General features: G+C 41.3%; 1 pseudogene; it reads right to left on the bottom strand.

The window, feature by feature from the left end:
* Window positions 1–2,524: 2,524 nt before the first annotated feature.
* Window positions 2,525–2,805, bottom strand: LOC141981546 (cytochrome b-c1 complex subunit 6, mitochondrial pseudogene; annotated as a pseudogene).
* Window positions 2,806–11,452: the final 8,647 nt, after the last annotated feature.

Below are 11,452 nucleotides of genomic sequence, written 5' to 3'. Positions count from 1 at the left end.
TATTCAGGTGTGGCACATGAACAGTGACTACATCAGGACTGAGATCCTAGGCCAAGGTATTTTCAAGTATTTTAGTTTAAACTTGGTCATCTCTCTCTTGAAAGTACAATGGGCTACCCTTTGTCACTCCTAAACAAGAGTGTGTGTCTGTGTGTCAAGCTGGCCTTGGTGGAAAATGCATGTGCATGTTTAAAGTGAAAATATAAGGTGAATAATTGTATTAATGGTCAACTGAAAGGGAAAGCTAATATAGCATGTAGCTGCCTTACAGGAGAAAGTTTTGTACAGTACCAAAGCATTCCTGTCAGTGGAATTCAAGATGGGTTTTACGAGGGATGCAAATATACTATCCACTATTGCCATTCTAAGCTAGTAGTGCCTGCCACATTTTAACTCCGTTCTTGAGAGTACTCTCTAGGAACAATATCATAGAGTCAGCTGATCAGTATTATCCAAGGATATGATGTAAGTCCTAGGCTGACTACATTTTAGGGAAATATTTCCACATAGGGTACTCTTTGAAATATGGGCACTTACATTATATCTAACTGACCTACTTCTGAACTCCTAGGAGATGCCCGCAGGAGGAGAGAACAGCTTGTGATCAAAGGTATTTGCTTTGCTGAGCCACGTTCAACTCTTTTCCAGTCGAAAAATAATATGTTAGTGTGTAATACTTTAAAGGTTAATTCTTCCCTTCGTTATGTGGTGTTCCATTGTGAGACTGTGATACTGATCCTCTTGTCTGAGATAAGATTTTTACTATTGACAGTGGGCTGTCATACACCACTGATTTCTAAAAAGAACTCCCCATTGGCTTCAAACTTAAAAACTGATGGCTTGATAATGCCCAAGGAAATTTAATTGTGAAAAGAAGAGAAAGGCACAATGGCAATTGCACATATCATGCTATAAAACAGAGTTTTTACTATTGTTAAAAAATAAATACATTTTTGCAACAAAAAAAAAAATGCCCCAAATCAGTACATTTACACCAAAGCAACCCAACTGAAGCTAGATGTAAATTAGCACGGAACGCCATGGTAAACCATTCAAATGCGATCATCATCCAGCTAGTGTTTTGAAATTATTACATTAAAAATGATAGTGTAAGTATTTTGTATGTAATAATAACAGGAAAAAGTTAACAAAATTCATTCAGCAGGATGGGTCATAAATTACAATGCAAAATGGTGATCCATGGCGATATTGAATAGCCAAATTGAAATTATTCTTCTTTTAGTGGCTCCTGTTTGTTAACAGAAGCAGAACATGAGGCTTAATTATAGCCTGGTACTGAATAGAGGATCATATGTAAATCTATATTATTCATCATTTTATTTATCACTTTCTGAGGATAAAGTACTATTTTGAAAATATGAACAATATCTGGATGCACTCTACAGTACACCTGCTCATACCAGTTTTCAAGGTCTCAAAATATCCTCAAATATCACAACTATAATTAAATATTTCATTTTTATGTTAGAAGATGTTTTCTCAAGGTCTCTGTCATTGTAACATATTCTAGTTTGACTTTTATTCTTTTGTGCCTCCAAATGATCATTTTTTCCAATGGATTCACTGACAGTGAAGGCTAAACCAGCTATAATCTTTTGTCTCTTTCACTATGAATTTAGTTCAAGGACAATCAGTTGTGCTTATGTTAATACTAAGAAACAAGAGGTGTGGACCAATAATCCATTGTGTAGATATAACTTCTCTGAACTCAGGAATAAAGTGTCCAAAGCTATCAGCTAGTTTGAGGAAAACTCTGAGAAAATTGCATAATGACAGGTTTCAGAGTAACAGCCGTGTTAGTCTGTATTCGCAAAAAGAAAAGGAGTACTTGTGGCACCTTAGAGACTAACCAATTTATTTGAGCATAAGCTTTCGTGAGCTACAGAATGCATCCGATGAAGTGAGCTGTAGCTCACGAAAGCTTATGCTCAGATAAATTGGTTAGTCTCTAAGGTGCCACAAGTACTCCTTTTCTTTCTGAGAAAATTAAACCTACATTTAAAAATTTCTAAATCACTTCCTGTCAACATGAGTTATAATTTGTGATTTTCTACTATTTTTTTTGTCACCCCCCCGACCCTCTCTGGTTACTTTAAAAAATAGTCTAAGTCAAAACATGGATACTGAGAAAGAAAGGAGAGGACAAAACAAGAGTTTAAAGGAAAAAAGTCACAAGGAAGAGAAATGAAAGGAGAAACTAAACATACGTATTGTGACAGGGTCAGGCCAGATGGCTACAGGAGAGTGTGGGTTTTTTTTTAAACTTTGAATATGTTTAATATGGAAAAACACAGAAGATGGTTGTGTTACAGCTGCATGTTTTTCACAGAACATAGATGCAATGGCACGTTGGCACCTGGATCACCGCAGCACAGTCCGGAAGCTGTTCACTTATACTGTACATTCACAGTAACGGACAGCAAGCAGCACTTGGAATCCAAAAAGAAACTGCACTGTGTTCCACCTGAATGATGGAGGCAGATGGTGGGACTTGCTCCAACATTTATTTCAGATTCTTAAAGAGTTTGTGAGCCACACAGTGGTCCCTGGCATGCAGGAAGTCAAAAAGCTCTTCTGTACATTCCTCCTGTGTGTGTGGGACCTTGCGGACACTCGCGCTTCACACAGCTCTAGCTTCTCCTGTGCCTTCACACACTTCTCAGTCTGCTCACAGTGCTCCATTACTGTGGTTAAAGGTTCCACTAGCTCTGCTTCCTCCTCCTCTTCCTCTTCCTCAGGTTCACTGCTGTGGCCCTCCAGCATCTCCTCATCCTGCAGCCCCATCGCCACTTTGCTCTGGCCTCCCTCACAGGCACAGAAGGAGAGTGTTAGAAGGCAGATATATTAGTCCCAGATTAAGCAGGTCCATTTTCCCTGGGTAAGGTAACAGGGACGGTTCTAGAACAAGAAGGAACTTGCTGGAACAAATTCAGGCAGGCAGGCAGGCTAATTAGGACACCTGGAGCCAATTAAAAAGCGGCTAGAATCAATTAGGGCAGGCTGGCTAATCAGGGCACCTGAGTTTAAAAAGGACCTCACTTCAGTTTGTGGTGTGCGTGTGGGGAGCAAGAGGTGCTAGGAGCGAGAAGGCGTACTGCCGGAGGACTGAGGAGTACAAACATGATCAGACACCAGAAGGAAGATCCTGTGGTGAGGATAAAGAAGGTTTTGTGAGGAGGCCATGGGGAAGTAGCTCAGGGAGTTGTAGCTGTTGCACAGCTGTTCCAGGAGGCACTCTAGACAGCTGTAGTCCACAGGGCCCTGGGCTGGAACCCAGAGTAGAGGGTGGGCCTGGGTTCCCCCAAAACCTCCCAACTCCTGATCAGACATTGGAGGAGTTGACCTGGAATGTGGGTTCCACCACAGGGAAAGGTCTCTGGGCTGTTCCCCAACCCATATGGTGGATCAGCAGAGACTGAGGGGATTGTTCTCCTTCCTTTTTCCCATGCTGGCCAGTGATGAGGTTAGCTGAGTGAACGGCAGGTTTGAGCCACTAGCAAAAGTGGCCAAACCTGAGGGCTCCTGTGAATCTCTGAGGCAAGCAAATCCAATAAGTGCAGGACCCACCAAGGCACAGGAGGAACTTTGTCACAGTATACATTTATTTATCTATTTTAATTGAAAGTTTGCTTCCAGAGTCTAAGAGTCTAAAAAAGGAAGAGTCTGATTCTAAAACACTTTTGTTGGGCTGAAGTTACTTGTACCAGTAGTTCTACTGACATCAATGGGACTACAAATGTGGGTAAGTGCAACTCAACGAGAAAAGGTTAGAGAGTCAAATCCATATTTTATGTATATTTGTTCCCTACCCTTTTTCCTAGGGTTCTCTCAAATATTACTCATTTGCATATTTATCATGTGCTCATATGTATGGCCAGTCACAGCATTCAGCAATATTAGAATAGTGAATAAAAAGTGAGCACATTACCAATAATAAGCACTTCTAAAAGGCCCGTGGAAGCAAATACAGAAAGGTGTAAAGCTATAGCGGAGCATCTGCAGAAGGAAACTTTATAAAGAATAATGTACAGAAGGATTCAGAGAAGGAGTTTAATGCCAGAAGGAATCATTAAATCATCTAGTCTGACCTCCTGCATATCACAGGCCATTAAATTTCATCCAGTTACCCTATATTGAGGCCATTAACTTGGGTATGACTAAAGCCAGAAAGGCATCCAGGAAGCAAATTGATCTTAACAAGGTGCTTCACTAGCATCTGTATAGTCATTTGATTTGAACTATAGCATTAACTGACATGAGGAAGGTACATCTTAATTATACTCTGTTTCTTCAATCAGATTTAATTTTAGCATCTGTTTTTATGTTTATCAAATAAAACATCATGGTTTGAATGCATTACAATTCAACTGATGCATCCTTTTAACTCCCTTACACTGCTATAGTTAAAGTTTGATTAGTGATTCCTCTATAACCTTCTAGTCTATAAACAAATTACACAAAAGAGAGTGTTATGGTCTATTGTGCTGTCAATTAAAGCAAACTGCCTCAGACTCAGACGCAATTGAATGTAATAGCTCCAATGAAGCTGTTAAAATATAGTATATTGTGTCCGTAATCTGTGTAAGAATGAATCTGCAAGTAGAGCTCTAAGTATTATATTGTTGCCTCTGTGGCCTGAGCAGTCGCCAATATTTGGGACCTTGGGGATTGTTTCCATTAGGATGAGAAGTTGATGATTCGAGCCAGGTATATTCTTTGGTGTAAACTTATTTATTTATCAAAAAAGGTACACAAAGTCCTGTTTGCGTGAACACAGTGGAAACAAAGAGCGGCTGGCAGCCTCCTTGGTCATAAATGCTCCAGTCTGCTACTTCAGGAGTCCTGCACCTAGGTGACTCTATCTTGCTGCTTCAACCTGAGTGTCATGCTCACAACTGGTGCTACAGGCTTTCTGCTGGCTTTCTCCCTTTATTACACACAGGCTGCAAGACCAATATCCTAGTCCCTGCGTTTGCAGTGAGGGAAACCCCTTAGCTCTGACTGCCATGTACCTTGGGCAGCCCCAAAAAGGGAATTACAAAAAGGGAATTAACTGCTCCTTCCACTGAGTCTGAAAGAGTGCTTGGCACGTCTATTGATTTTAACCATGTCTGTAATGGTCTTGGAGTCATATTCACCTGATGGCAGTCATTGGCATTTTTCAGCATAACAGTAGTTTGATAGGTGGATAATGGAAGCACATTAGCAAGTTTTCTTACTAATTGTCTTTCCATAACTGTAGTTTTACTTAATACTCCAATTTAGATGTTAGGTCAGTGTGAGTAACTGTATTCGATTTCCATTCTATCACTATGGAATAGCATGTGTAGTGGTGAGAGGGGAACTTGCCTTGCAATAACATTTAGGGAGTAAGCCTAGGGACCCTTCTTAGTGACCACCTGGGGTAAGGTGCCTCAGATCCAAATATATCCTTATCTTCTATGGCTTCCCCAGGAGCAGTTCCATTCTGGGGCATCCCTGCGGCAGGTAGCAGCAACCCAGTCTTGGAGGCTATATGCTCTCAAGGTATTGTTCAGAGGGTCTTCAGAAAAACGGCCTGAGCACTTTACCTGTTAAACCCATACATTTTGGAGTAACATAATATATTAGAATCTGCTCTATTTAGATTCTAAATATACATTATTTAAAAAGAGTAAATATGACTGTCTCCCTTTAAGTGACTTGCCCAGTGTCACACAGGAAGACCATGAGAGAACCTGCATTTTAGTCACAAGATATTTGCATATACTTTCTCCAAATAGGAAGGCAAAACTGATGCTGCTGTTGCCAAATCTGCCATTGTCCTTTGTAAGCTATCTCTCATTTACATGGAAAACATAATGCTGCTCTTTTGTTTCTAAACCAATTCAGCATTCAGCTAGTTTAGTGCTTTTTTTCGTGTTTACTTTTCCCTTTTTTGTCTGCTGGGACTTCTTCTGTCTCCCACTCCCCTTTGCCTCAAACTTCATCCAATTTATCTCTTACTATTATCTTTTGTACACAATCACTGTAAGGCAAGTAGAGTGTTTTCCAGTATTTTATTCATAATTTAAAAGTATATTTTATTCTGAACATGCTGAGACTTGTACAGCATCTTGTGAGCATCTAGGAATTTCTTTTTAGACTCCCATCAGGAGGCCCAGCTTTCAGGCTTAGCTCTCCCCACCCTGTCATGCAAACACTGCAGTTGCTAGATTAAAAAAAGGCAGTTTTCATTTAGAATATATAGTAAAACTGCCTTTGGCAAAATCTGAACCTGTGAGCTCTGGTGAATAAATAAATCCATTTCACCTGTTGTAAAAGATATAAGCACAGACACTCTATGGTAATGGGGTCATATTCGTAGGGTCAGTGGTAGATCCCACTCCACCAAACAGATCAGAGGGTTCTTACCTCGACATAAGAACATGTATCCCCTCCGGGGTTACCCCTACTTCCCAAAAGTGGAAGAGACCCTAATTCCTCCCTTCTCAGGGGCTTGGCAACCCACTTTAGGACTAATGGGCCCCAGCTTCTTAGGCTATGTCTGTATTTATGGCAGTGTGAAGAGTACATACCCTGCCCACAACCCTAGCACAGATAGGTAGCAGTGTCGACAGTGAGCCACTGAGTAAAGACAAGCCAGAACATTACGGTACATACCCTACATGGCTCTCTACTATACACCCAAGCAGAACCTTCCCCCATCTACAGTGCTATGGGAAAAGGCTCTGGTAGGAGGGAGGCTCTGACAGACCTTTCCCCTGCCTGAATCTTTCACTGCCACATGAATCTGCCTGCAGATTCTGAATCTTTTCCCCTGCCTGAATCTTTCACTACATATTGTGGTGTGGAGATAGCTACATGCCGCAGAGAAAAGTGGGCTATCTGTATCCTACATGCTGCTGCTAATATGGACAAGGCCTTGGTGCTTGGTGCTTCCCCTGGTGGGTAGGTGCATAAACTGGTAGACAACAAGCAATTTATAAGTACTGGAAATCAACAGATAAAGATATAAACAATGTTTTATTCCTTGAAAAGACAGGTAAATTGAAAGAATGGAAAGGGAGCAGGCAATGGAATCAAGGATATCAAATAAATGAGTAACCATTTAGTTGCACAGCGATAATAAAACACTAAATGCCCACTAACTAGATAAAATTACCGAATATTGCAGGCCCAGTGGAGTCTTGTGGCTCAGTCTCTCCTTTGTGGAGCTGGAGCCTCCAGGTTGGTCTCAAACCTCATGGCTGCGAAAGAAAAAAACAGTTACTTCTCTTCTGATGCAGGTTGCTGTTCCTGGGCTACTGCACCTCCAGCTGCTGTAACCTGACATTTTGGAGCCAGCTCTCTCCCACAAACACAACCGCTGGTGGAACTCAGCTCATAGATTGGGGTTGTTCTGGCCTTGTGCAGCTTTATCCAGGCCTGCATTTGGTTGCCTGCTCATCCATTGGTCTCTTGCTCTGGCCCTTACAGGCTGTTTGTGTCTTTACGGCACAAGTGAGGCGGGCAGTCTCGGGGCTTGTCTACACTACAGAACCTATGCTGACCTAGCTATGCTGGCAATGCTCCCTACTGTAGGCTCTGTGTAAACCAGCAGGATAAGTTTTTCTGCTAAAACAGCTACACTGTCTCCCTGAATGACCGCAGGTGTGCCAACAGAACCACTCTTCTTTTGGTGTAGATGTATCTGTTCCTGGGGTTTTGCCGACAGAGCTATGTCAGCTGGGAGATGATTTTTTCCAGACTACCGGTTGACATAGATATACTGGCAAAAGCTTTATGGTTGGACCAAGCCTCAGTTTCACTTCTGTAGTCTCTGTCCTGGGGTCTGTGGGAGCCAACAAACCATAATTAGAACTGCAAATTCAAAGCCAGTTTCAAATCACAGTAACATGCTGCAGCATCTCTAGAGGAAGTCCCTTTTTTTCATCACTGAGAAAAGTAATACAGCCAGGCTTAGGAAATGAACAAAAACCCTAAAGAACTAATGGATGTATCACTGAAGCCATATGGACTGTATCTGATGACAAAAGAACACAATTAAGATTAATTTGGCCACATTTCAACTGTAGTAAATTAATCTTTTTTTCCCTTTCTTTCACCATCTAATCTGATCCTGACAGCTTCAATATGCTTTTTTAGGGTGTACCTCTTTTTAATGGTATATATTACAGCTAATGCTCTCTGTATTCATCTCTTCTCCCTTTTTCCCATTTCCCTTTTAATACATTTGCTTAATACTTCTAATTTTTCTCAAATGCCTTTTAAAATAAGGTCGTTGAGTTCTTAATAATACGCCTATATTTGCCATAAATCCTCCTTTTTGTTATGCAGTAGTCTTTCTTTGGCTGCTTTATACATATTTTTTCAAACCCAACTGTATTTATATCTTCATTTGATTTTGAGCATAATAATTTTGCAATTTGGAGGGTTTTCATAGTATAATGATTTAGACTCTGCTGGAAACTGAAGGAGCATGATTGCAGTGTGAGAGCATTTTTTCTGTGGGTTTGATACCGTTCTTATTTTTCCAGTGAATTAAAAGTTACCCAGGAAAAGTATAAAGAAATTCAGTTTTTCAACCTAGACACGTTGAGACGGGTTGGACCCCCATTCTGGGATGCCACCTGATGTTCTGGGGTTTAACTGAGCCTCCCCTGCTCAGTCAGCCTGGGTTCCCTCTCCCTGCTTTGCTGAATTAGGATCTTTGGCCTCTTGCAGCACACACACACACAGGTAGGGACACACCCCATTGCAGACACAGACTGAAGTCAGCTCTGTGTGAGAGGGCTCCCCCAGCACTCACGTGCCCACCCCTTTTGGGAGACAAACCCAAAAGACTACTGTCTCGCACTGTATAGAAATATCTGTACAGCCCAAACTCATAAAATGTGCCCTTTTCCTCAAAGTGAAGAGAGATGTGCACAACTTCTTGCCCCCCCTTAGCTAGAAATTACATAAACTGGGTTTTATTATAAACAAGAAATAAGTTAACTACAAAAGGTTAATTTTAAGTGAATATAAGAGACAGAACATAGCAGATTACTGACCAAATAAAGCAAAATACGCAAGCTAAGCTCAATATACCTTAAGAAACAGGTTCCAAAATGTAAATTCTCACCCTAAATGTTATTTTAGATAGGGTGAAAAGTTTCTGTGGTTCAGAGTTCCAGTTATATTCCTTTTCAAACTGGATCCCTGTCTCAGTCTGGACTATCCCCCTTGCCTTCCCTTCAGGTGGCTTTAGCAGTCTTTCTTCTTGGGCAGCAAGGCCATGGAGAGGAAGAGTCTCATTTAACTTCCTCCCCACCCTTAAATAGGATTTACATAAGTAAGGAAACCTTTGTTTCCCAAACTTGATCCCCCTTCCCTTCCAGTAGAAAGTTACAAGAAGTCCCAGGTAATGTTTAATATCAGGTGACAAGAACCACTGGCTCATGGACTCTCTGATACTACAGAGTCAGGTGAAGTATGGAGCAGGAAGGCCAAGCCTTTTCACAGTCCATTGTCCTCACTGATGGCCCATCAGCCCTGACTGGCTTTTCCATTGTTGCACCTGAAGAGTTAGCAGTGGGCCTCACCCAAAGTAGCATGGTTGAAATACATTGTCAATATTCCTAATTGCACATACAGAAATGATAGGCATACACATTGGATAATAACATTCAGTAAATTATAACTTTTCCAATTATATCTTACAAGACCCCTCTTGCATAAAGTCTATCTGTTATGTCATATTCATATCATAAGCTGTCAAGGTTCCTTCCCCGCTCTGAACTCTAGGGTATAGATGTGGGGACCTGCATGAAAACCTCCTAAGCTTACTTTTAAAACTTCCCCAAGATACAAACTATTTTACCCTTTGCCCTTGGACTTCCACTGCCACCACCAAACGTTTATCTGGGTTTATTTATTAGGAAAGCGTTGTTTGGAAACGTCTTTCCCCCCAAAATCCTCCCAACCCTTGCACCCCACTTCCTGGGGAAGGTTTGGTAAAAATCCTCACCAATTTGCATAGGTGACCACAGACCCAAACCCTTGGATCTTAAGAACAATGAAAAAGCATTCAGTTTCTGAAAAGAATAATAGAAGTAAAAAGTAAAAAAGAATCACCTCTGTAAAATCAGGATGGTAAATACCTTACAGGGTAATTTGATTCAAAACATAGAGAATCCCTCTAGGCAAAACCTTAAGTTACAAAAAGACACGCAGAGAGGAATATCCATTCTATTCAGCACAACTCATTTTCTCAGCCATTTAAAGAAGTCATATAATCTAACGCGTATCTAGCTAGATTACTTACTGAGTTCTAAGACTCCATTCCTGTTCTGTCCCCGGCAAAAGCATCACATAGACAGACACAGACCCTTTGTTTTTCTCCCTCCTACCAGCTTTTGAAAGTATCTGGTCTCCTCATTGGTCATTTTGGTCAGGTGCCAGCGAGGTTATCCTAGCTTCTTAACCCTTTACAGGTGAAAGAGCTTTTCCTCTGGCCAGGAGGGATTTTAAAGGGGTTTACCCTTCCCATTATATTTATGACATAAGCATATTTTCATAAATATCATAACACATACTTTTCAGATTCCTGGTATATACAATCCAATGGCATATGTCTAGCAAGCACCAGCACTTCTGGAAATCTCCATGTTCTAAACTGAAATAGTGACGGAGGTGAACCTAAGCCAGATTTTATTGATTTTTTTGGAAGGAAAGAGGTGGCACAAACAGGGACATACCGTTGTAGTTACTCAGTCAGATCCTAGCCCCCACCCCCACCCCACACTGCTCCAACCATTTGGGGGCCATAAAGCTGCCCTAACATGCCAGCTGAGGAGCCCCTTTGTGAGATGGGAATCTCTGGTTGCTGGTAGAGCCAAAAGAGCCATCTCTGCGATGCATTCCTGACCACCTCGCCACTCCAGCATGATGGAATATTTCAGATAAAACCCCCACATATCTTAAAAAAATGAAAAACCACTTATATGGATGCTTGCTTTCCCCTAAGGCTTACCATTCCCAGTATCTGGGAAGTGCCAAGTACACAGATCCTTTCTCTGGTTGTCAGCCTGTCTCCCTGGACTTCTGGCAGGAGACCTCCCACACATCTTTCCCTGAGAAGCGCTTCAGGGTCCTATTTGGGGTGTTTTTAGCTGTGTTAGGCCTCTCTCTCTTTTTCTTGAACATGTAGAAGAGTCAGCAATTCTCTCTGTTTTTGCAAGATGTCTATGACAACCATTTCTGTCCCTAGAATTTGTCATTGGATTCTGGAGTATATGCAGGAAACTTACACTGTGTTTCAGTTCATCAGCGGTTAGATCACTGAAGTTAGGCTGAATCCTGAAATTATTCACCTAGTCATCTACTGAGATAAAATCATGTTGCTTCATAGATTTAAAAACATATCTCATATGTCATAAATAGCAATTTGGTGCAAAGTATTTGGTAC

Source organism: Natator depressus, chromosome 2, assembly GCF_965152275.1.
Source record: "Natator depressus isolate rNatDep1 chromosome 2, rNatDep2.hap1, whole genome shotgun sequence".
In the NCBI taxonomy this organism is placed as follows: Eukaryota; Metazoa; Chordata; order Testudines; family Cheloniidae; genus Natator; species Natator depressus.
The sequence above is the reverse complement of the archived record's forward strand: the minus strand, read 5'-3'. Positions and strand labels throughout refer to the sequence as shown.